The sequence below is a fragment of the Euprymna scolopes genome, chromosome 16 (assembly GCF_053919585.1).
Source record: "Euprymna scolopes isolate OS-2025 chromosome 16, ASM5391958v1, whole genome shotgun sequence".
Taxonomy (NCBI): domain Eukaryota; kingdom Metazoa; phylum Mollusca; class Cephalopoda; order Sepiida; family Sepiolidae; genus Euprymna; species Euprymna scolopes.
In genome coordinates, this window is record NC_136497.1 from 11,413,664 (window position 1) to 11,439,316 (window position 25,653).

The window sequence follows — 25,653 nt, forward strand, 5'->3', positions numbered from 1 at the left end:
ACGTTCTGTTCAGCACGAAAGAAGGCACAATCATATCATTCTAGTTTTTATTAAAACTGTATTGCCCTCTTACTAAAATAATAACTTTGATACATTTCCTGAGCTGATTATTTCATTACGAACACACCAGTCAATTAACTCACATTTTTATCATTTTTCATAATTATTGAATATGTTACTATGTTCGACAATAATTTTTGATAATTTCAACCCACATTATCGCCCCTCCCTTTACTAAAATATTAAATTTGATATATTGTATTGGCTGATTATTTTATAAAAAAAAACACAACTATTAATTAACTCACATTTCATCATTTTTAATAATTCTTGGATATGGTATTAATTTTGACAATAATTTTTCATCATTTAAACTCACCATATCGCACACCTTACTAAAATTATAACTTTGATATATTGTCTAGGCTGATTATTTCATTACAAGCACACACATCAATCAACTCATGTTTCATCATTTTTCGTAATTCTTGTATATGTTACTAATTTCGACAATATTTTTTATGATTTAAACCAATGTTGTCGCCCAACCTTACTAAAATAATAACTTTGATACATTTGCTGGGTTGATTATTTCATTACAAACACACCAATCAATTAACCTCCATTTCATCATTTTTCATAATTCTTGGGTATGTTACTTATTTCGACAATCATTTTTCATGATTTTAACCCACATTTTCGCCCTTTCCTCTTTCCTAAATAATAACTTTGATATATTGTCTAGGCTGATTATTTCCTTACAAACAAACCAATCAATTAACTAATATTTCATCATTTTTTCGTAATTCTTGGATATTTTACTAATTTCGACAATAATTTTTCATAATTTAAGCCCTTCTTATCTCCTTCCCCTTTACTTATATAATAACTTTGATATATTGTCTAGGCTGATTATTTTATTTTAAACACATCAATAAATTAAATCACATTTCGTCATTTTTCGTAATTCTTGGATATGTTACTAATTTTGACAAAAAAATTTTTATAATTTAAACCATCCTTGTCGCCCTCTCTTACTGAAAAAATGCTTTGATATATTGTCTGGGCTGATTATTTCATAAAAAACACAACTATAAATTAACTCACACTTCATCATTTTTCTTAATTCTTGGATATGTTACTCATTTCGACAATTATTTTTAATATTTTTAACCCACATTATCACGGCCCCCTACTACTGAATTAATAACTTTGATATATTATCTGGGATGATTATTTCATTTGAAACACACCAATCAATTAACTCACATTTCGTCATTTTTCTTAATTCTTGAATATGTTACTAATGTCGACAATCATTTTTCATCATTTTAACCCACATCATCGCCCCACTTACTAAAATAATAACTTTGATATATTGTCTGGTCTGATTATTTCATTGCAAACACACTAATGCATTAAATAACATATTATCATTTTTCATAATTCTTGGCTATGTTACTAATTTCAACAATTATTTTTCATAATTTAAACCATCCTTATCGCCCTCTCTTACTAACATAATTACTTTGATATATTTTCTGGGCTGATTATTTTATTATAAGCACACAATCGATTAACTCACATTTAATCTTTGTTCATAATCCTGGATATGTTACTAATTTCGACAATAATTTTTATAATAAAAAACCCACATTATGCCTCTCCCTCCTACTTATATAATATATTTGCTATATTGTCTGGGGTTATTATATCATTACAAATACACCAATCAAGCAACTCACATTTCATCATTTTTCATAATTCTTGGATATGTTACTAATTTTGACAATAATTTTCATAACTCTGACCCACTATGTCGCTCTCTCTTACTTAAATAATAACTTTGATATATTGCCTGGGCTGATTATTTAATTACAAACAAATGAATAAATTCTGGGCATATAACATTCACCTATCTCATTTGATCCCGGGCGATGCTGGGTATTTTGCTACTATATGTTTTCCACCTATCTCATTCAATACTGGGCGACGCTTTCTGATAGTATATATTTGCACATCTCATTCAATCCCGGGACTGACTTCATGTCCGCCACCCCACTGTTGAAAATATACATTGAATAAAGTAATGTTTTAATCGTAAACTGTTTCAGCCCTTTCCGGGGCTGACTTTATATCTCCAACCCACTGCTAAAAATATACATGAAATAAAGTAATGTATAAATAGTAAACTGTTTCAGCCATTTCTGGAACTGACATCTTATCTCCCATCCTACTGTTAAAAATATACATTAAATAAAGTAATGTCTAAAACGTAAATGGCTGCAGCCATTTCTGGAACCGACTTCATATCCCCCATCCCACTGTTAAAAATATACATGAAATAAAGTAATTTTTAAATCGTAAATGGTTTGAGTAATTTCCGGGACTGATTCATATCCTGTAACCCATTGCTTAAATTAAACTTGAAATAAAGCAATGTTAAAATCATAAACTGTTTCAGTGGCTTTTCAAAAGTAATACATAAAAACATTAACATGGTTAGGGATTAGGCAACCATTGCGTCAACATGAATTTCTGAGTGTAGTATCAGTTCCGCATTTCAGTGACTTAAATCCCCCCTTTTCTGGTCTTGGTTAATGGAGGAGAAATCCTTCATTACTGATACAATTTTTATTTTTGTTATTAACCAGAGTGCCCCTTTTGGGGAGCTGGTTTCCCTCTAAATTTTTAACCGACCTCATGTCCAATTCCGTCCTTGTGGGGAGGCAAGTAAACAAAAAAAAATCAGAACGGACATTTTCCAGGGCATTTTATAATTAATCAGAAGTGACATTTCCAGGGCATTTTGTAATTAAATCAGAAATAACTTTTTCCAGTTACATTTTTTAATATTAAAACTTTGTTACATTAAACATAGTACCTATTCACAATGCCTCCCCACGGGACAGATTTAGACACCAGGGTCGTTTTTTAACGTGGAGAAAAATTGTCTTAGTCATAAAGGATTTCTCTTCCACTGAGAGAGAAGAAATTGAAATGTAGCACATGAAGAACAGATACTACACTTTGATCTTAACCAAAAGGCCAAGAAAGACAAATCATTTTTATTAGCTTTGCCTCAACAACGACACCAATTTTTTTTAAATATTTGAAGGTTGACAAGGTTTATTTGGAATATTCCACTTTCCATTTTTAGGGATGCACAGCATGATAACGGACGGAGCGATAAGCGTAATAATATAATGATAATAATAATAATAACCCACCTTATTTTTCTCCAAACACTTATAATACTTTAAACTCACCACGGAATACAGATTGCAATATCCCTGTACAGATTGCATCTACTACTACTAATTATAACAATCTTGAATTAAACCGTAATCCCACTCCAAATCCCAACAGAAATCCACATAAAATTAACACTACGTGAACGCCAGGTAAAATATACAATTATATTGGCGCCACTTTAACATTAATAAACGTTAGAATATCTTATCACACTTCTTCCTTTAATAATGAAATTACTGATAATAGCCAGGGAACCTCCCTAACCACTTTAATTAACAAACTTAAATCTAAAAACACCCCTCTCTCTATGAATTCGGCTATTCTTACAAAGTCAATGTCTTAAACTCCAGATACTAAGTCTTGTCACCTTTGCATAACTGACGCTATAAGTATAGTTACTTCTCTCTGAAAGAATCAACATAATCAATTTCAAAAGCGAACTTATTTCCCAATGTAAACATAAGAAAAAATTCAAATATAACCAATTCGAAATTACTTAGCTCACATTTTAAACCTTAGGCGATAAATTAAGATAAGAGATTTTTTCTATTCCGCTTTATTAGTTTTTTTGTGGGACTAAATGAGCTGCTATAAATTATCCCTAGCGGTATATCTGTGTATATGTATGTTTTTGTTTTTAAACATAATGTGCGACTGTATGTATGTGTATACATGTGTATATATATGCATATATATGTGCATATATGTGCATGTATATATGTATATATGTACCTATATATGTGTATGATTACATGTGTGTTTGTCCCTACTAGTTGTAAGTGAGTTGACTTCTTTAGTTTCACTTCTTATCCCATATTATTTTATGTTATATTATTTTATTTTTTATATATGTGTGTATATGCATGTATACATTTGTATAAGTATATGTGTGTATGCAGACAATTATAATTATACATAAAATTATTAAACTATTACTTATGATCAGTAAATCTCCCACCCATTTTTACTTCTTTCCAAATTTTAAAATAAATAAATCTGAATTATCGTCTCGATTTAATCATCTTCCTGTCTGGGTCTAATTGATCTCAACTGATCTATATTTATCTGTTCTAAAAATAGATTTATAAAATGATTCTCTATCTGTACCATTCCCCTTTCTTGCTCTCCTTTTCTCTCAAATCAATGTCTATCTTTCTCCCCCTTTTCAGCTTCTTAATATTCTTTCTTCCTCTTCTCTGTTTCTTCTGTCTCTTTTTCATTTTTTCTCATCTTTTTCTTACCACCCCATTTTTCAATTTCAATCTTTTGTTTCTACTTTTGAATCTTTTTTTTACACAAGAGTCACCACTTTTCAAGGCCCGGAGACCACTCGAGGATAAGAGTTATTGAGTGTACAGTGGTCAATGGGATAATATCGTAGTAATCGTTAATAATAGAATTTGGTAAATTGGTTACTTAAGGGGAAGGACTCATCAAGAACTTGGACTTGATGACAACCATATTGTAGTCAGTTGGAAAACAGGCAAACATAAGAGATTTCCACAAGTGTGCAGTTCTAAGAAAGATGTTTTGTTCATGGAATCTACGTTTAGGTTTAGGCACAGATAAAGAGTGGGTGAAATTAATGGCAGTGGTTTCAGTTGATGAGTGATTTTCGTGAAAGTTTGGCGAGAGGGGGCTATAGATTGAAGCTCAGATGAGCACTTGCCATGAAAATAACGATAAAACAGAGACAGGCTTTATGAACTTTATGGAGATTTCGCACATAGATAAAATTAAAGATAAATTAGACTCAGAAAACAGTCACTCATTACCTTTTCTAAACACACATATTATAAAATCCAATAAAAAACTATCCTTCAAAGTTCACCGCAAAACTGCACACAAAAATGATTACATACATTTCTGCTCACACCATAATAACAAAATAAAAACAGGTATGATAATTGGTTTCTTCCTACGTGCATTTGGAATTTATAGTCCAGAATATCTAGACGATGAATTCAAATAGCTCACAAACGTTTTGAAAACTTTACAATATCCCACATATTTTATATTAAATGCTAAGCGGAAAGCCACACAAATATTTTCCTGGATAAATAAGCAAAAATCATATTCACCAACACACAAAATTGGCATCGGTAAAATGCAACAAACAAAATTGCACGGGCCATATCGAACATCCTAACTCCACTAATGGGCATTATTAGCACCTCCCACATAAAGAACTCCGGAGATTTACTCAACAAGATAAAAACATTAATATACATGAAAAAACTATACACAGTTTAGATATAGCATCATTACATACTAATGTCCCCATTAAAAATGTTTAAATTTACTGCATACACACATAAAACAATCAAACATGCACTTACCGTTTCCTCCCGACTCATAAATTATTAAATTTATAGTTAACATGACTTATTTTCAATTCAGTAACAATTTTTACAGGCAAAATTTTGGTGTTCCTATGGGTAACCCTCTTAGTTGAGTGTGAGCCTCTTTTTCTTAGAATTCCTAGAATTTGGTCCTTTCAAATTTAGATTACCTCAAACACAGAATATTCTTGATACATTGATGATATTTTAATTTTTATCCCTGAAAACACGCACATAGATAATATTAAAGACAAATTAGACTCAGTCGAACCCTCCATAAAGTTCACCTATGAAACAGAAAACAATCACTCATTACCTTTTCTAAACATTCTTCTTATAAAATCCAGTAATAAACTATCTTTTTTCTATTCACTTCATAATAACAAAATAAAAACAAGTATGATAATTGGTTTCTTCCTACGTGCATTCGAAGTTTTCAATCCAGAATTAGAAAAAGAATTCAAATACCCCACAAATACTTTGAAAACCTTTAAATATCACACACATTTTATATTAAATGCTAGGAATAAGGAAACACAAATATTTTCCAGGATAAATAAGCAAAAATCATATGCACCAGATACTTCTCTCATAAACAAACATCTTTTACCTTCACACGCCAATAACACAATAATTGCCAACACACTAAACAAACTAGGAATTTCAATTATACAAACAACATTACAAACTATAAAACAAGCATTAAAAACAACAAAACACCCCCAAAAAACAACCAGTTTCCAATATATTAATGACATATATGCATTGGCATCATATCTATGTTATTGAAATTAACGCAGATAAGAGAAAAAGCTCGATGAACATAAAAGAGATATAAGAAAATGCAATTCTCTGAATGCATGATTCTCTTATTGTAACATAATCATACTTTTGACTTCAAACAAGCAAAAATAGTTAAATTTATTTAAAATAAACCGCAACGGAGACTTCTTGAATCAGTGCTTATCGCAGATATAAGCACAATTAAACAACGTAGAGGTTTCTATGATATAGCGTCATTAATAAGTAGACTTCTATTAAACTTCTGTTAAAATTTAATTTTAGACAGTTTAACTTTCTCACACTATAGAAAACACCTACTATAAAAATTAATACGATGCAAGTTAGAAAAGCATTTCATCCAAGGCATGAAAATTGTTAAACAAAATGTTTTTACTATAGGCTTTAAAAATAAAAGTACAAGATTCAATTTGAAATTGATTTATCTTCAAAGTGCACTTTTATACATTTTACAAAGTAAGGTATAAAAATTTAATTTAAATGGAATCAAAAAATTACCTTGGATTTATTTTATGTAATGTACATTCTGTTGCACTTTTTAAAAAATCATTGAAAATTTTATATCTATATCATTAATTGCTAGATGAAAGATAATGTTCTTAAATTGCACCAAATGTACATTACATAAAATAAATCGAAGGTGATTTTTTGATTCAATTTGAATTAAATTTTTATACTTTACTTTGTAAAATTTATAAAAGTGCACTTTGAAGATAAATAAATTTCAAATTGAATCTTGTACCTTTATTTTAAAAGCCTATACTAAAAAGATTTTGTTTAACAATTTTCATGTCTTCGATGAAATGGTTTTCTGACTTGTACCTTATCTTTTTAAGATTATATTTTAAAACTCTCATTCTCTCTATTTCAGTTTGTATTTCTCCTCACACTACAACTCATTTTTTGCAACCCACTCTTTGTAATACAGGTCTGAATAATAAGAAAATCTGATTTTTTTAAACAAAAACTTTAAAATAACTTTTTTAGATTAAATTTTTTTAAAAAATTCTTTCAGAATAGAAAATCTTTAAAATTTAATAAGGAACATATTTCATATAGGTTTCATTAACAAATATTCAGTACATAACGAGAAAAATAGAGATGAAAATTTCAAAAGGACTGTATAACTGGTTACGGTCAATAGTAGTCCTCGTCAGCAAAAGTCTTTGTTATTGTTATTCTATAAGTATTATTATTATTTAAAACATTTTGTGTCCTGCTCTTTCACGCGAGGACTAGTAATCAGTCAATAAATTACATATCAAAAATACACTCATTTCATTTCAGTTATACATCTATATTTGAATTATAACGGACATATTTGTTCCAAAAAGAATATGAATTATAACATATCTTTTTAAATATATTAACGGCTATACAACGATATAAAGAAAAATCTTAATCTGTTTCATAATGCTATGCCCTCGTCCTTTTTTTTGGAATTTCCAGCGACTTTTTCCGTTTCTGAAATGGAACAGGGTCATCCATTTCATTATATAAAAATATATTTTTACATATTTGTGTTATATATATGAATGCGTTTGTGTTTATCAAAATTATACATAATTCATTGGCAATTGTTTTTGTTGTGAGTTTGGTTTGGAGAGAAGTGTTTCAAAATATATATTCAGATCGGTGACTGACGCACAACAAGTCATCAGGTCAGCAATATTTCTTGAACATCTTACAACAATAATCATTCAAATAATTTCCTTTTTAGATATATTTTCACAAAGATGAGTAAAACGTCAAACAATTCAGAAATATCTAAATCACTAAAGGTCAAGAGATTATCAGAAAAGAAATGTATATGTCTAGATATGGAAATCCCTTCACCCTCTTCCGCTCTCGTTCTCTTTATATATACATGTGTGTGTGTGTGCGTGTGTGTATGCGTGTGTGTGTGTAATAAGATATTTACGTATTGGATTATATTATACCGTTTGTTTTCTGCCTCAACACTTATCAATGATCTATCAACTTGGCATTTGCATCATAGTTTTTCACATGCCATAATCCAATATGTAAATATATGTTAATATCTTATTTAATCTTTTTATATATATATATATATATATATATATAAAAATTTATATATATATATATATATATATATATATATATATATATATATATATATATATATATATATGAAAATTTTCCCCCACTCTATATATGTGCCTAAATCAAAACGCGGATTCCATGAACAAAGCTTCTTTCTTAGAACTGCACGCCTGTGGAACTCTGTTCCGTCTGCCTGCTTCCCTCCAGACTACAACTTGGATGTCTTCAAGTCCAATGTTAACAAATTCCTAATGAACCGCCCCCTTAATTAAACACTTCATCAAATCTCCACACTAACTTAATGTACTTGCAATAACCCTTATCCCTGAGTGGCTTCCGGGCCTTGATAAGTGGTGATCACTGTGTAAAATATATATATATATATATATATATATATATATATATATTTCCCCTCCTTGCGCAGAGCACTATCATAAATGCATCTCACCCACTGTTTAATTGGCTTTAATGCGAGGCTCACTTTTTGTTTGTAAATAAACACGTAGCTCGAGCACTATAAAAGCAGTGGGCGGGTGTCTACTTAAATGGATATTTGATGAGGTCATTTGTGAGCACTGATGTCATAGGCCAGAGGTTAGAACTGCCGACTACCAATTCGATAGTTGATGGTTCAATCCCTGGCTAGGGAAAGGTGCTGGTCTAGCTGCACTGATGAGCTGTGATACAGCGAAGCATTACTGTATGTGGATAACTGTATATATATATTCATAATTGTGGGGTACAAATTTTATATATTACAATTATGAAGTGAAAACGTGTTTTTATATTCATGATGGAAAAAAATGGAAAACTAGCTGACCATTTTCGTCCTTCACTCTTCTATAACGCTGGATCGAGGGATTTTTACTTATAAAAGCGAGAAAAACCTACAAGTTAAAATATACGTTTAAAATAAAGTAACGTTATGATGTTTTAATGAGGAAGAAATTAAAACAAACAAAAAAAACAAACTTGGGAAACATCATATATCTAAAATAAAGCTACGTGTGATCTATGTACAATAACAGAATTTCCAAATCACGTTCAAACTGAATAGATCTCTTCAAACGAAGCTGAATGGATGTCTGAATGAGTGTGACTCGAAATCGTAAATGTTTCGCTGCTTAAATGCGTAGCAGATTTTTAACAATTGATCTGCTCATGAAGACCCGGATGTCTTATTAGAACGTTTTTCCATAGGTAGGTACCTTTTCTGACTTTGCCAGATATGTGTTGTTGGATTCTATTATCCAATATTAACGTCGTTTAACCCACATAGTCGGCACTGAAACTACATTTAGATTGATGAATTACATTATTGTTACGTTGGGAGTAAAACGTCTTTTCAAGAGAATGCTATTAACGGATTCGTATAGAGCACAACATGTATGCTGGAAGCAATATTAACATCGTTTAACCCGCATAGTCGGCACTGAAACTACATTTAGATTGATGAATTACATTATTGTTACGTAGGGAGTAGAACGTCTTTTCAAGAGGATGCTATTAACCGATTCGTAAAGAGCACAACATGTACGCTGGAAGCAAAATAGCATTTTTCTACTATTGAGCTTATTTGCCTGACGAATTTTTCACTTACTAATTCTAGCCATGGTAAACGTATACAAATAGGACATTAGCTTTTATTTGGAAAAATTCATTTAATTTTTTTTACATCGAGAGGGCAGACATTATCGTTTACAATTTTTAATTCAGTTTTGTTTTTGAACAAATCAAGGGCACAATGTGTTAGGATCCAAATTAAATTATTTTTTTCGTTTTTTAGGGCAAAACGAATCCTAACGTCAGTATTGTATTTAAAATACAATATTTTCATAGAAGTTTTAATAAACTCATATTTGCTGTATGTTGTTTTTTCTGTCAAAAAAAAAACCAAAAACAAAAAAAACTTTTGAGCCATCCAGAAAACTATCAGTTTCATCACAACATATTTGTTGGTTAAATATAATTCTTATTCCGTGGAATTTACACGGATCCTGCAAGTTATTAATATTTTGTAATCTTGCTCCTAAAAATTACAAATTACAGGATTACAAAATATTAATTCATATTATTAGTGTTGAAGTTTTGCATGATACTGATTTTCTCATACATTTTGTATTCTAATGAGTTATAATGTATGAGCTCTGTTAGACTTAGATACAAACTATTGAGCTAAATGTCACCTGCATTATTTATATGTATCCTGGAAATTTATTATACTTCACTTTCTTTATATAAGATGTCAGTATTATTGATCTCCTTGTGATATAATAAAAATTCAATAATTTAAAAACATTATTACAATGATCTAAATATGATACCTTTTTAAATGAAAATAAGTCACAGATTAAAGATCAAGTGAAAAATACTGTTAGATATTACATTGAGGTAATACTTCACCATTCAAATAACATTTTCAATATTTGTGCTGAAAAGCAAAATACGTGTTTATTTACAGCTGAACATTTTGCTAACTGCATTTCATTTCCTCTGATGATATGAGCCAGTACTGGAAATCCATGGGTTAAGGAAATTAACATAACTCCCCTCTATATATTCCTTGTGTCAAACAATAAATTCTTAACTCGGATATATGTTTTTACATTTTGATTTTCAGAATTTAACTTTAACCATTATATATATATATATATATATATATATATATATATATATATATATATATATATATATATATATATATATATATATATATAAGAACAAGTAGTTAATAAGACCTGTTAAAAAACACTTTGAAAAAGAATTAAAAACGTATTTAATTTGAAAAGGAAACACTAAATAAGTGGATAGTCCTTAATCCGCAGAGTTTCGAAGAAATACTTTCTTTCACATCAGAGGGCAGGATTTAGCAAAATGCGGGATCGGATTTTGCTTGCAAAAGTATTTGGTGAAACTACAAGTAACTCAAAGATCTTACTTGGTAACAAATAGTGAAGCAGAGGGAATAGAGTGAAGAATCCCCATAACAATGTTTCATTGTAAACAATTGATGCTCCCTTTAAGAATATTGGTACTATTGTTTGTTTATGTAAGTAAAACTATTCAGCGATACAGGAGATTAATTGAGTGACGAAATAGTGTTCCAACAAAGGACAATTTTTTTTATAGTTTTAAAGGTTTTAAAGAAATTTCCAAGACTATATATATATATATATATATATATATATATATATATATATATATATATATATATATATATATATATATATATATATATATATTATAGTTATGAAAAAAAGGAAGACTGAGTGTTTTTTTATCCATGATAAAAATAAGGACGGAGGGAAAATATTTAATGAAAGAAATATAGATAATGAGGTAGAGTCGGCCGAATATATATATATATATATATATATATATATATATATATATATATATATATATATATATATATATATATATATATATATATATATTATAGTTATGAAAAAAAGGAAGACTGAGTTTTTTTTTTTATCCATGATAAAAATAAGGACGGAGGGAAAATATTTAATGAAAGAAATATAGATAATGAGGTAGAGTCGGCCGAATATATATATATATATATATATATATATATATATATATATATATATATATATATATATATATATATATATATATATATAACAATCAATTCTTTCAACATGTTAAAACTTCACTATATTTTTAAAAATCTGTTTGGTTTACACGGGATTATCAATATATGTATGTCAAAATTAAATTTTTGCTTACGCATACTTACCAGAAGATTAAAAAAAAAAAAGAAATTTTCTCATAAATGGAAATGTGTGATAATTTAATATGATAAACAAATAATTTAATATGATAAAAAAAAGCTTAGAGAAGAATTCGTGTGTTCACTTTAGGTTGTCATCTTTGTTTTATGGGGAAAAATCATTTTCGTATGGATTTAAATTGTATAATATTTCTATTTGAGCTGAAGCTACAAAAATTATGCAGAAAGGATTTTATTTTATTTTAAGCTAATAACTATGATATAGTGTATGTTAACTAGGGTTAAAATCTGTGAGGGTTTATTTAAGTTATGGGTGTAAAACTAATTCTGTATATATGTTAAATGCATTCCATATTTTTGGGCGGCCATTTTATTTTTTTGGTGGAGAGGTTATCGTATCATTTATTAGTCGTCTTAACTCAATTCAACATCTTTGCAATGAGATTTAATAACTTTTGTCGCCATGCATAGATGAGTACTTCAACTCTGCACAGTAAAATAAGTTTAAAAATATTCGGCCTTATATGATATATCATCACACGCGCGCGCTCGCGCGCGTTTGGTATCATAGGTTTCTGAGATTTTGAGATGAGGATTAATTGTTCGTATTTTTTCGACTTTTCACTATGTTTCGACCTTCTTCAGGTGTATCTTGTCAAACTCGGGCATCTATCTCATGAACTCGGGAATCTGCATGGAATTTTGAATGGTGCCCTTTATTTAATCACCTGAGTAGCATGCTCTCGTTCCATCAGCCATGACTGGATGGAAGTCCTAAGTGATTTGCAATTGTATTCTGAGTGTCACGTGCACTAATAATTGAACCTTCAACCTCCAGAAGAGCGTAACTTACAACTGAATTTAGCCAAGCACTTTATCCACTACGTCATTGTTCCGTGTGGACTATATATATTTACTTTTTGTGTGCTGAGAAATAAAAGGAATTAAATTATTTTTTTCGGTCTGCGTAGATGAGTACTTCGACTAGTAATTGTAAATCAAATGATTAAAAAGAATGAATGAAAATAAAAAAAAATGATTGAAAATTAAAAAAAATGAATGAAAATAAAAAAATGATTGAAAATAAAAAAAAATGAATGAAAATAAAAAAATGAATGAAAATAAAAAAATGAATGAAAATAAAAAAAATGATTGAAAATTAAAAAAAAATGAATGAAAATAAAAAAAATGAATGAAAATAAAAAAAATGAATGAAAAATAAAAAAAATGAATGAAAATAAAAAAAAATGAATGAAAATAAAAAAAATGTCCACATTTTGGCAGCCATGTTATGTACACCAGTTCTAATAAAACACACCAACGATACCCATCCACTGATGCGGCCTTATTGTATGATACAGAACCTTGTTTTTCTCGTGTATTCCCTATTGGCGCCAATGGTCAGTGTTTAAGCGTGACAAAAACCAGAAACTTGAATGCCAAAATTCTCAAGCCTGGCCAAAATACAATCTCTTGCTTCCTTGTCGCCTCACCCCTCATGTTGGCAGGGTGCCGCAGGCAAAGTTAAGCTTTAGTAAATATCAAGAGACGAGACAAAAGGTATTAATTACAATTGTGTTATCGCTTTTCAGCCGGCTGGAGAAAGGAATCCAAAGCTACACAATAAATTAATTTACTAATCAATAGTCAAGAATGAACAAAAACAACATCGCATATAACATAAGAACAATTTCTCATATATATATATATATATATATATATATATATATATATATATATATATATATATATATATACATGAGAAATTGTTCTTATTTTATATGCGATGTTGTTTTTGTTCATTATATATATATATATATATATATATATATATATATATATATATAATGAACAAAAACAGCATCGCATATAAAAATAAGAACAATTTCTCATGTATATATATATATATATATATATATATATATATATATATATATATATATATATATATATATATATATATATATATATATATATGAGAGAGATTGTTCTTATTTTATATGCGATGTTGTTTTTGTTCATTATATATATATATATATATATATATATATATATATATATATATATATATATATATATATATATATATATATATATATATGAAAATAGTGGAAATAGTATTCCAACAAAATAGAGAATTTTTTTTTTTTTTATTACATTTTCACCCCATACAAGGCACATTGCCACTTTGGTGTAGGGGGCTACTAACAGGGGCAAAACTACTGGGGTACTATGTAGGGATTTGGGCAGCAAGATGTTGGTTCACGTTGCACTTGAACTTCTGAACGTCAGTACAGTCGGGGAAGCAGGGACCTGGAATGGAATTCCAAAGTCTAGCGGTTCTGGGGAAGAAACTACTGAAGTAGAAAGATCTTTTACATCTAGGGATCTCTACTGTGTGGGAGTGGGATTTTGTAGCCTGTCGGGTCTGTCGAGGGTGTTCACGTCGTGGGAGCACAAGTGCTTGCAGTTCGTCAGAGAATTCACCATTATAATACTTGTAGAACAGGCAGAGGGATGCAACGTTTCGTCGATGGGACAAAGGCTGAAGCTTAGATGCCAGTTCGGGGTCTATCAGATTTGCGACTCTCTTTTGAACCTTGTTAAGGAGCGAGAGACTAGTAGCAGATACACCAGCCCAAATATGACAGCAATACTCCATACAATGGCGAATGGTTGCCTTATAGAGGTACAGGATACTTTCGGGTGTTAGTAGTTTTCTAGCACGGTAGAGAGAACCCACCTTTCTTGCAGCGGCCCTGGCAATACCCTCGATGCAATTGTTCCAACTCATGTTTCCTGTGAACGTTAGACCAAGGAGCTTGAAAGACGTGCTCTCGGATAAAGAGTCGTTGGCCATTGCTATAGGTGGTAGAAAAGGTTTCTTGTAATTATTGAATGAAACTAGTTTAGTCTTGGCGGCATTGAACGTGACCATCCATTTTTGTCCCCATTCCACTACAGATTGGAGGTCATCTTCTAGAGTTTCTGCCATTTCTTTAGACATATGTTCATTTGTTTTCCTGTCATGTCTGTTATAGAGTGTGGTGTCATCAGCATATATACCCATCTCAGAGGAAATTTTGTCGGGGAGGTCATTTATGAATATCAGGAACAGCAGAGGTCCAAGGATAGACCCCTGGGGCACTCCCGCATTTATATCATATTGTTTAGATGTACGACGGTCGAGGACAACCTGGATTTCTCTCTTATCTAAGAAGGATTTAATTATGTTAAGTATTCTACCAGTGATACCGTATGATCTAATCTTCCTGAGGAGACCCTCATGTCATACCCTGTCAAAAGCCTTAGATATATCTAGAGCTACCGCTCTGCCCTTCCCCGCTTTGTCCAGTGAATGGTATATACGTTCAGAGATTACAGTTAGGATATCTGCTAGGAACAAACCATATTATGTGTTCATCAACGTTTCGTCTTTATTTCGAGACTTCCTCTGGATGAATGAAATTAAGAAACAAAAAACACCAGTACAAAATATTTGAAAATGTTTCGTGTGCAAAGTGTGACGCTGTTCTATTTCAGAAAAAACGGAAAAAGACGTTGGAAATTTAAAAAGGAACGGGGCGGCTTGTTCTGTCAAAGAGAGAGAAATAACGTCACTAAGATTTCCTTCTCTTTAACAGCACAAGCCCCCCCCCCGTTTTGAATTTCCAACGTCTTTTTCCCTTTTTTCTGAAATAGAACAGCGTCATACTTTGCACACGAAACATTTTCAAATATTTTGTACTGGTATTTTTTGTTTCTTAATCTCATTCATCCAGAAGAAGTCTCAAAATAAAGACGAAATGTTGATGAACACATAATACGTTTTGTTCCTTTTTATTTCTCTCTATCTATCTCTCTCTGTCTCTCTCTCTCTCTATCTATCTATCTATCTATATATATATATATGTGTGTGTGTGTGTGTGTGTGTGTGTGTGTGTGTGTGTGTGTGTGTGTGTGTGTGTGTGTGTGTGCGTGTTCTTATGGAAATTATACATTATTTTCATGAGCCATCAGTATATTTGATTTCACAAAAGCACTGGAAACTGAACCTGCAGGGTTAAAGATACGAAATCTGACACCATTAGACACTATTATTATGTCAGCTGATGAACCAGTCACATTTGGTATCTTTAACCCCACGAGTTGAGTTTCCAGTTTTTTCTGTGAAACCAAATATATCGATGGATGATTATAATAATGTACATTTGTTATTTATCCTATACCACTTTATTAAAATCTTTACATATATATATATATATATATATATATATATATATATATATATATATATATATATATTGCCTTGAGTCTAGGTGACAACAAGTCTCCTCTTTCACTGACCTTTTCAAATGAATTTGTGTTATCACAACAGTCGTTTGCTATCGAATTCTCGCTGACAACAACCATTGGTCTTCATTTGAGTCTGGTGTCTCCAAGTCGCAGTCCTCTTTGCATTCATTCAGTAGAGGTTTGGTTAGTGCTTTCTCTCTTCAGTCTTTCCATTCTCTTTGACCCTTCATTATTATTTCGTGTGGTGCCAGTTAATTCCGACACTATATTTTTTGTGTATGTGTGGGGGGTAGCTTACAATTATCCAGTTTCAATTTTATTGAATCCATGTAATGTCAATCTATATTTTCGTTTTACTTCTGTTGTAACTTAGTTCTGGTTATCGTTTGTAGCTCATGTGTATTAGTCTCTGCATTCAATCCTTCTCCTTAATATTTCAGCTGTTTTCATTATTGCTATCCACAGTATCTTAGTCATCCTCCTGATTCCAATCTCTCCCATTCTTTTTTCAAAGTTTTTTTTGGATTGTTCTTAGGATGTTGTTTTTGTTCGTTCATGACTATTCATGTACAATGTTCTCGACATCTGACCAAACGACGTAGCCCAGCGAGTTCAGATCAGGACAGGAGAGGGTGCAGTATAACATGGATAGGTAGAGAGCATGAGTTGTACAATGGTGCATCTCCGATCTCGTCCGTTGAACATTGTATCACTTTCAGACATAATAGAAGGGTTATATCGCTCTTGGGATTTGTACACAACTGGTCAACTAGTAGATGATCTACAACAAAAAAATAAAACCGGTTTTCATCAAATGGAAATGGAATCATGTTCTTTTCTAAAGCGATAATTTCATCCTTCCACACTGTAAAAAATTTTTTGCAACTTTGTGAGAGATTCAGTTTTTGAAATAGTTTTTGCAATTTCCTGTCAATTGCCATTAACAAAAGAGATATTATGCATGTATGTTCTATATTTAGACATTCATTTACTTATTTTGAAGGTCTAAACCAAGTCAATTCTCATTCTTCTTTCTCGTACAATGTTTCGCAACCACCACGCTGGGGCGCATCATTGTTACATGGAATGATTACTGGTGTGTTACATGTTGTTATTTGTAGTGTGTCGCAAATTATATGTTGTTATTTGACATTTTTAGAAAATAAAATTAACGACTATTTTCCATCAATCAACGATAAAGAATTATTTACTAAATTTATCAATTATCAATTTTTACAATTTGGAGTTATGCGAAGCAGAATAATTAGCAAACATTTTTTGTGATCATGTATGCATAAACGCCATTAGATGCCTTTCAGATCTTCTATTATAGAAGAGTATTCAACTCTAAATAAAAAAAGCCATCAAAATTTCACTACAATTTAAAAAAAAAAGTGAAAGACTTGAAGAAAACATTGCAGAAGAGTTAAAAAGTATGTTCATCTGATATTAGACCATATATGGCAGCAGTAGTAAGGAAATATTAAGCACAATTGTTTCATTGATATACGCCATTATTGTTTATACCAGGTACTGAATACTTTATATGACCTTTCCATGTAAATGAAAACTTACCTTTTATGATCTTTATTTTTTTTATTATTTTTGTGCAAACCGGCTTTATAAATAGAATATATATACATTTTTTTAGTTTGCCGCAAAAATTACCTCCACTTTATCGTAGGATGGAAATAAAAATGAATGGTTATATTCAATGATACCAAGACAAAACCCCTTTTCAAAACAATTATAAGAAATCTTTCAAACCACTGATTGCCATGGCTAATCGTACCCTTCCCGAGAGTCAAACGTTCAAACTCTTCAGCCTAAAATTCGCAGACAACATGAATTAGAATGAATACATTGAATATACTACCAGATCTGTTGCAAAAAGCTTCTTCTACCGGGGAATATCTTATACTAGCAGGCCGCCCGACATTGCCCGGTCATAAAATACGCTTTAATTGAAATTTTGATTAATGCAGATTTCATTGCCCGGATGTTTAGAGGTGTGTATTAAGCAAAAAAAAAAAAAAAAAAGAAAAATTGTCAGTAGCCAGGCAGGCTCCTACCTGTACCGCAAAGGAGGAAAAATGATACGAAAAAAAGAGTTTGCATTTAACTTTTGCCCGGGTGGAGGATATTGGCACAAAGACAAAATAACATTTGTTTTTTAAATAGAGAGAGAGAGAGAGAGAAAAAAGTGGGATTGAACTCGAAAACGTACAATAGGTAGTCATCCTCGCTAACCGTTACACCAAAAGCGACAGTGAATTTATTGAGTTGGAAATTAAGTTAAGATTCATAGGAGTCGGCGTAGAAATGAAAATGGCTTTTCAACCTGGCCTGAGCCCAGTTAAGTTTTCCACTTTTTGTCGTGGTATTTATTTGTTTCCCCACGAGATCGTTTATAATGTGGGGGAAAACTAGCTCCCCACAAAAGGTGGGAACTCTGACTGTCAAAATGAATAGCAATTGTTTGATATGAAGAGTTTTCCCCACATTGATCAAAGCAAATTGCCTTCTAGACATTCCAGCCATGAAGACTGAGAAGCGGTTGCCTTTGCTTCGATTTAGTTCGCTTTATTTCTATGAAAAAGACAAACAAGCACGCGAAAAGACGGAATAGAGAGAATTTTATAAAAGTCCATCAAAATAAAAGATATAGACGACGCCCGTTCGCAAATCGAGAAAATCACCATTCGCCCATTGAGTATTGTCGGCACATCTGTGCTAGTGAATTAACCACTAGTTTCAATCTCGTGGATAGGATGCAAAAAAGAGTTTTTAACCTCATAGGACCCACACGGTCTGCCAAGCTCCACTCCTGCACCATCACCACAATCCACTCTGACAAATTCCTTGCACTTGTACCTCATCAACCTCGTACCCCGACTGAGCCGATTAGCAGCAAAATCTCAAAACTTTATTGTAGAGGTTTCCAGATGCCACATGCTTCTTTCCTTGTATTGCTTGCCTTTCAACTTTCTATCTCAATGCTTCCTGTTTCCTTGACTGTGCCAACATGCAGAAATTTAAATGTAATGTAAACAACCATCTGTCTGCACAACTCCCCTGTTGTTATGAGACATAATATTAGTGTAAAAAGAAAACTAAACGACGACCCCCTACAGCTAATAATAAAATTGTGAAGCTATCGTTTGCTGTACTGAAATGCATTGTGTTTTCCACAACTTGATCACAACTAGTTACAAAACACACACACACACACAGACACACACACACACACACACACACACACATATATATATATATATATATATATAAATATATATATATATATATATATATATATATATATATATATATATATATATATATATATATATATATATGATATAGCGTGGACAACGAGATGGGGAGAACTCAATATGACAGATCATCTGGAAAGATTCAGCAATCATTATATATATATATATATATATATATATATATATATATATATATATATATATATATATATATATATATAATTGCTATATATATTTTCATAACTTACTACGTAGCTCTACATATGTATCAAACACTGTTGAAGTAAATACTGAAAATTTACGCATAAAATTATATCTTTGTATATTAATTTATGTGACTAAATGAAATAGTTATATATATACATATATATATGTGTATATATATATATATGTGTGTGTGTGTGTGTGTGTGTGTGTAAAGGAAAAAACCGAGTTATATGTTCATAAACGTTTCGTCTTTATTTTGAGACTTCCTCTGGATGATAGACCAAGTTTCAAAATAAATACGAAACGTTGATGAATACATAACTTTGCTCATTTTATTTCTCTATCTCGTTGGAATACTATTTCCATTATTCTCATCATATATGTGTGTATGTATGTTGTGTAGCTAGTCGGTCATGAGGACAATATATATATATATATATATATATATATATATATATATATATATATATATATATATATATATATATATCCCATACAAGAAATCACAATCAGATAAATCTTTGACATATACTACACATCATCAAATTGTACAGTCATTAATTGCCTCGTGAAGAGAGTGGGTAGGGTTACCTACAAGGTACAATCAACTTAAAATAAATTTATGTGTTGAATAGAATTTGGCCAATTAATCGAAAAAATCGGAACGTTGTGCCTAGATTTTGATGACAAGAATGATCTTTTCAATTGTTGTTATTTTTTGTTTTCGTGTAAAACTTAATTTTCCAGTGTTGATGCTAATGATATGATAAATATTTATTGGTTTTAAATTATTTGTAAGACTAAAATTTATAGCTGAACCCCACACAAGTGTGAAAATATATGCACATTTTACATGGGCTTTTATGGTAATGTGAAAATAATTTTTAAAAAAATTCTTCAGGTAAATAGTTTAATATTTAAAAGAATCAGAATCAGAATCGGTAATCGTATCGGAATCGGGAATTTAGAAAAAATCGATAATCATATAATAATCGGGAAAAATATTGGAATCGTCCCATCACTATTGTTAGAGTTCTTCAATAATTGAAACCGTTCACATGATTGGGAAACGACCATTTAGAGATAGTGATTGGTTTCTTCAGAAAGTCCCCAGAAGCTACTGTTCAGATATCGATGACAAAAATCACAAGTGTCGCATAAAATACGCTGCGAAAAGCATCGCAAAAGACGCATTCTGTTACCATTTTTAGCGTCGAACAAATTCTTTGAAAACAAAAATAAAAAAAAGAAATCGCATAATAAAATGAATAAAAAGATCAAAAGCAAGAAAGAATTTCAAACACCAATTTACGACATGATCCACCCTACTTTTCCCACCCCTATGAACACACGAGCCTTCCCCCCCAAAAGACACCGCCAAGACAAAAATAGAAACACATTATTTCATGGCCACCGGACATTTTTGAAGACCCCCTCCCCGCCTCCATTCCCCACACCAGAAAATAGACATCTTTGTGCAATTAGGCATTCTGAATTTCAAAAACATGAAGGTATATGTGTGTGATGGAGGGGGCAACACAAATAGGGATGGCACGAAGGCGGTGTCTACACTATAATGAAGTTAGCAAACGCAGTGATGTTTATGGTAACTTTTAATAATATAGAGAGGAAGAGTGATAGGCATAGTGGTGCTACGCATTGAGTCTCTATTTTGGGGGTTAGCCAACAGTTTTCCTTATTGACCTTTTTGAAAGTAAAATAAAACGTACTAGAGAACCTCGTTTTTTTCCCATTTTTGTAATTATATATTTTAAAATATATTGCATGAAGATTCTTTTAGCAAGCATTTAAATATAACCTTCTAAACGATACATGTAATAACAAAATTGTTCTTTGGGCAAAAGCTTTATTTTCAAGCATGTAGCGAAACTCTCCAGAGTAGCACATGGATAGAAAAATATAGCATGAAAGGAAGGGTTTTGAATAGAATTAAACTCTTTTTAATACCTACTCTCTCCCTCAGGTTGTGAAAAAGAGTCCTCCTTCACTATCGGCCAAGTACCAACCTCTGTCTTTTCATCACAATGTTGTTTCCTTGTGCCTGTTTTACAAGTATTTTAATAGAATGTGCACTATTTGTACCCCCCTTGACTAACCCGACAAGCAGCAAAATCCCACCTCTTCACTGTTGTTACCCCTAGATGTTGGAAAGCCTCCTACTCTAATACTTTTTTTTTACCTTGGAACGCTTGATTTTGGACTCCCCTCCTCTTTCCTGTTTCCCTGACTGTACTAACCCGAAGAAGTTTAAATGTAATGTGAAAAAACATCTCACTACTTAACTCTTCACAATCTCCTGTTAGACATGATTTCAAATAGTAGCCCCTTACATCCAAGTGGCATTGTCTTGGGAGAAAAAGAGTAAAAGAAAAAATATGTCTTGGGAGAAAAAGAGTAAAAAAAAAAAAAAAAAATACCTGACGTCTGATAGAACTGGTATTTACTCGCAATTTTTTCGCAACAGTACGTTGAATAGTTGGCTAGTTTAGTGAGAGGACTGGACTATTGTTTTATTCTGAGCTAGACCGGTATCTACTGATGCAATATAGTGAAATATAGTGCCTTTGACTATAATGACTGATATTTATCAAATTAACTAATAACGAATAGCCCCAAATTTGCTTTGGATCTTCCACAAAAGCGCAATCATGTTCTACAAAGTTAAAAACACAAACAAATAAACCAAACACCATCAGGTTACTGGATTCAGCATTAAATAAGCCGAAAAGGGTTGATATATCATGAAATTTTTTTTAAATCGCTCACTCTTTTATGTATCTTGCCTTCTCTTTCTCTTTCAATTATATACATTATGCTATTTCTCTCACCACTTCTCTTATTATTTACATCACTTGCCCTTCCTCCCACAATCTAAAATGTCCACGTACGATCATTCGTGGTCATCAGATGCCAAAACTTTTGTCCCGACCGTCTTCATATGTTTCCATCAATTTATTCCATGCAGACAAGCGTCAAAATATGGCATTACCATTTCTCAAGAAGACCGAAACACATAATTATCCCAAACAAAAAGGATTAGCGACATTTTTAATTATTATAATTCTTCAAATATGAGGCATTCATTCAAATTTATAGAAAGAAAACATTTTTTGAAAAAATATCTTTAAAAATTGAACAGAAAACGGATATTTTGTCAGATTGGAGACGAATACATGCGTAATTGCAGTCAATCTGCATTTAATTCAATTTGATAACTGTTATATGCCCGTTCTTTTTTAGGACTCTCCGGCTAGGATAACAGTGTGCTTGGTTTATTGATTCCACTTGATGCACAGGAAATCAACCTTCAAGGCATTACCTCCTCCTTTTGGTAGCAATGAAAGGATCACCCTTCTCGACTCTCCCACTAGAAGGACCTGGTTAGCAATTAATCCAATTGAACTCACACTCAATCAGCTAATTCTATTGTCAATTAATAAGCATTGGTTTTGATTCATTTTAAAATAATTCTAGATTCTGCGTGCAAATAAACAGAAATCGTTCTTTCTAAAAATAATTTGTAAATTCTTTATCTGTTGCAATGCAGCTTTAAAACGATTTCGAAAGAATTACGTTTTAATGTTCTATAATTTGGGATCACTAAGTTTTCCCAAACCGAACGAATATTTAAAAAAAAAATCGCTCTTTTTAAAGAAGAGAACATTTATCAAAACTGTTATAAAATATTTTCTTTGAAAGTTACCATTATTCTCACGTCCACGAATTTTGAATTTAAAATAAAAAGCGATCTTTTTAAATGAAAACTTACTCCAGACAAGGCATGAAGCCGCTTGATGTAAGGAGCTAAGAATATACTACTTCAAACTCAAGCGCTAACCAACAATAAATATTAGATGGATAGATTGCAGTCCAGGAAACAGCGATTTCCCCCCTTTTGTCAAAAATATCGATCATGGAATGTGAGAACTTAAGGACATAAAAAAGGGAATCAAGAGTTACGACAATGTCGAAAGTAAACGCAAGGTTCACTTTCTACTCTCCATAATTATTTTAAATCATCATAATCCCCCCCCAGGAAAGTAATCGAAAGCATGACATTCAACAATCGTACTTTTTATATATATATATAAAATAACGAAAGATTTGTTTTAATAATTATTTAAATGTCTAAACCTTTTTTTTTAAATAAATTCCGCAGTGAGAAATTCTTTGTTTAATTTTATTTTTGTTTTATGAAAAATAAAACATCTGTTTATTTTCTATGAGGGTAATGTAGTTTACTTTAAGCATTGTTTAGTGTGTATATAAAAGAAATGAAAACTCATAGAAGGCTATACAATGCAGAGGTGTAACGAATAGACAAAAATCGGAAGCAAATGAGTGCATATATAATAGTGAAATTAGCTATGCCGATTCCCCTTTTATGCATTGAAAAATATTTTATACTTGCATTGTATTTTGCATTGTGCTAGTATAGTCATAATGAAATTCTGCTACTGCTACTAGTATTACTACTGCACGTTTATCGTTGTTTGCTCCCCGAATTCGAGTGTTGGACATTTGGGTTGTTGACTTGGTCTAATGACTTCTCTCCACTTGATTCAATATATTGCCAATAATTCTGTTAACCTATAGTGTTTCGACCACTTGGACAGGCTCCCGGGACATCAAAGCTAATTATTCTTCTTGGCCACTTGTCCACTGCTGTGCCTTGGATGTGGCCAAACCATCTCAGTGTATCCCCGCATAGGGTTTCATATACTGAATTGAGGTCAAACCAAGATCTCAATTCATTAAGAGTGGTTCTATCAGCCACCTTTTGAAGAGCATATTCATCATATCATTGCATGATTGCTGGAAATTAGTCTTGCAATGTCCTAAATTGTAACAGGTCAAGTCTCACTGGCGTACAGGACAGCGTTTCTGACATAGATGTTGTAAGCATTATGTTCTCAGCATTTTTATGATACTAGCAGACTGCTCGACGTTGCCCGGTTGTAAAATATACTTAGTCGATTCTCATTTGATTATCATATTGCACACAATATATAGTAGTGATTTAAAAAGCCAAAAAGTTTGACTTGGGTGTGATGAGCTGAAAGAAAAACCAAAGCATTTTGCCTTAGTCGTTACCATTAGAACTTTCAGCCGACGGATAAGATATAGTTTAAAATGAATCAACTTTAATGTATAAATGTATATTTGCACATGCGCACAAGAGCACTACAAATTGACTTATACCTGCCAGGTTCCAATTATTTTCAATGTTGACCCCTTAGCAGCTACTTTTACCGGCTTATATATATATATATATATATATATATATATATATATATATATATATATATATATAACAATGTTCCACAAAAAAATGCAATCATTTGATCTGGCTCACGACGCTCTGCAACTTTGCGTCTCGGATGAAATGCTATTTGAAAAAATGGAGACAGGAAGACACACAGACATAGTGCGTTTTATATATACAGATTTCAGGGAAATTATTTTCCTTTCTATACATTCTACTATTTTGAGTTATTCTATGGAATTGACCGATAATTACCCGATGGAATGGAAGACAAATTGCAATGTTGTTTTTAGAGTCTTTAAAAATTTAACCACTATTTAAACTTATTTGAATGTTTTAAATCTTAACAGACACACATTGAGTTTTAGATATAGAAAAGAAACGAAAACA

General features: G+C 31.5%; 1 protein-coding gene and 1 pseudogene across 4 annotated transcripts in view; both read right to left on the reverse strand.

Annotated features, from left to right (window-relative positions):
- Nucleotides 1-25,653, reverse strand: part of LOC145295837 (post-GPI attachment to proteins factor 6-like) — an 810,264-nt gene that overhangs the window by 395,726 nt on the left and 388,885 nt on the right. The window lies entirely within an intron of this gene.
- LOC145296493 (U2 spliceosomal RNA) lies at nt 2,946-3,061 on the reverse strand (annotated as a pseudogene).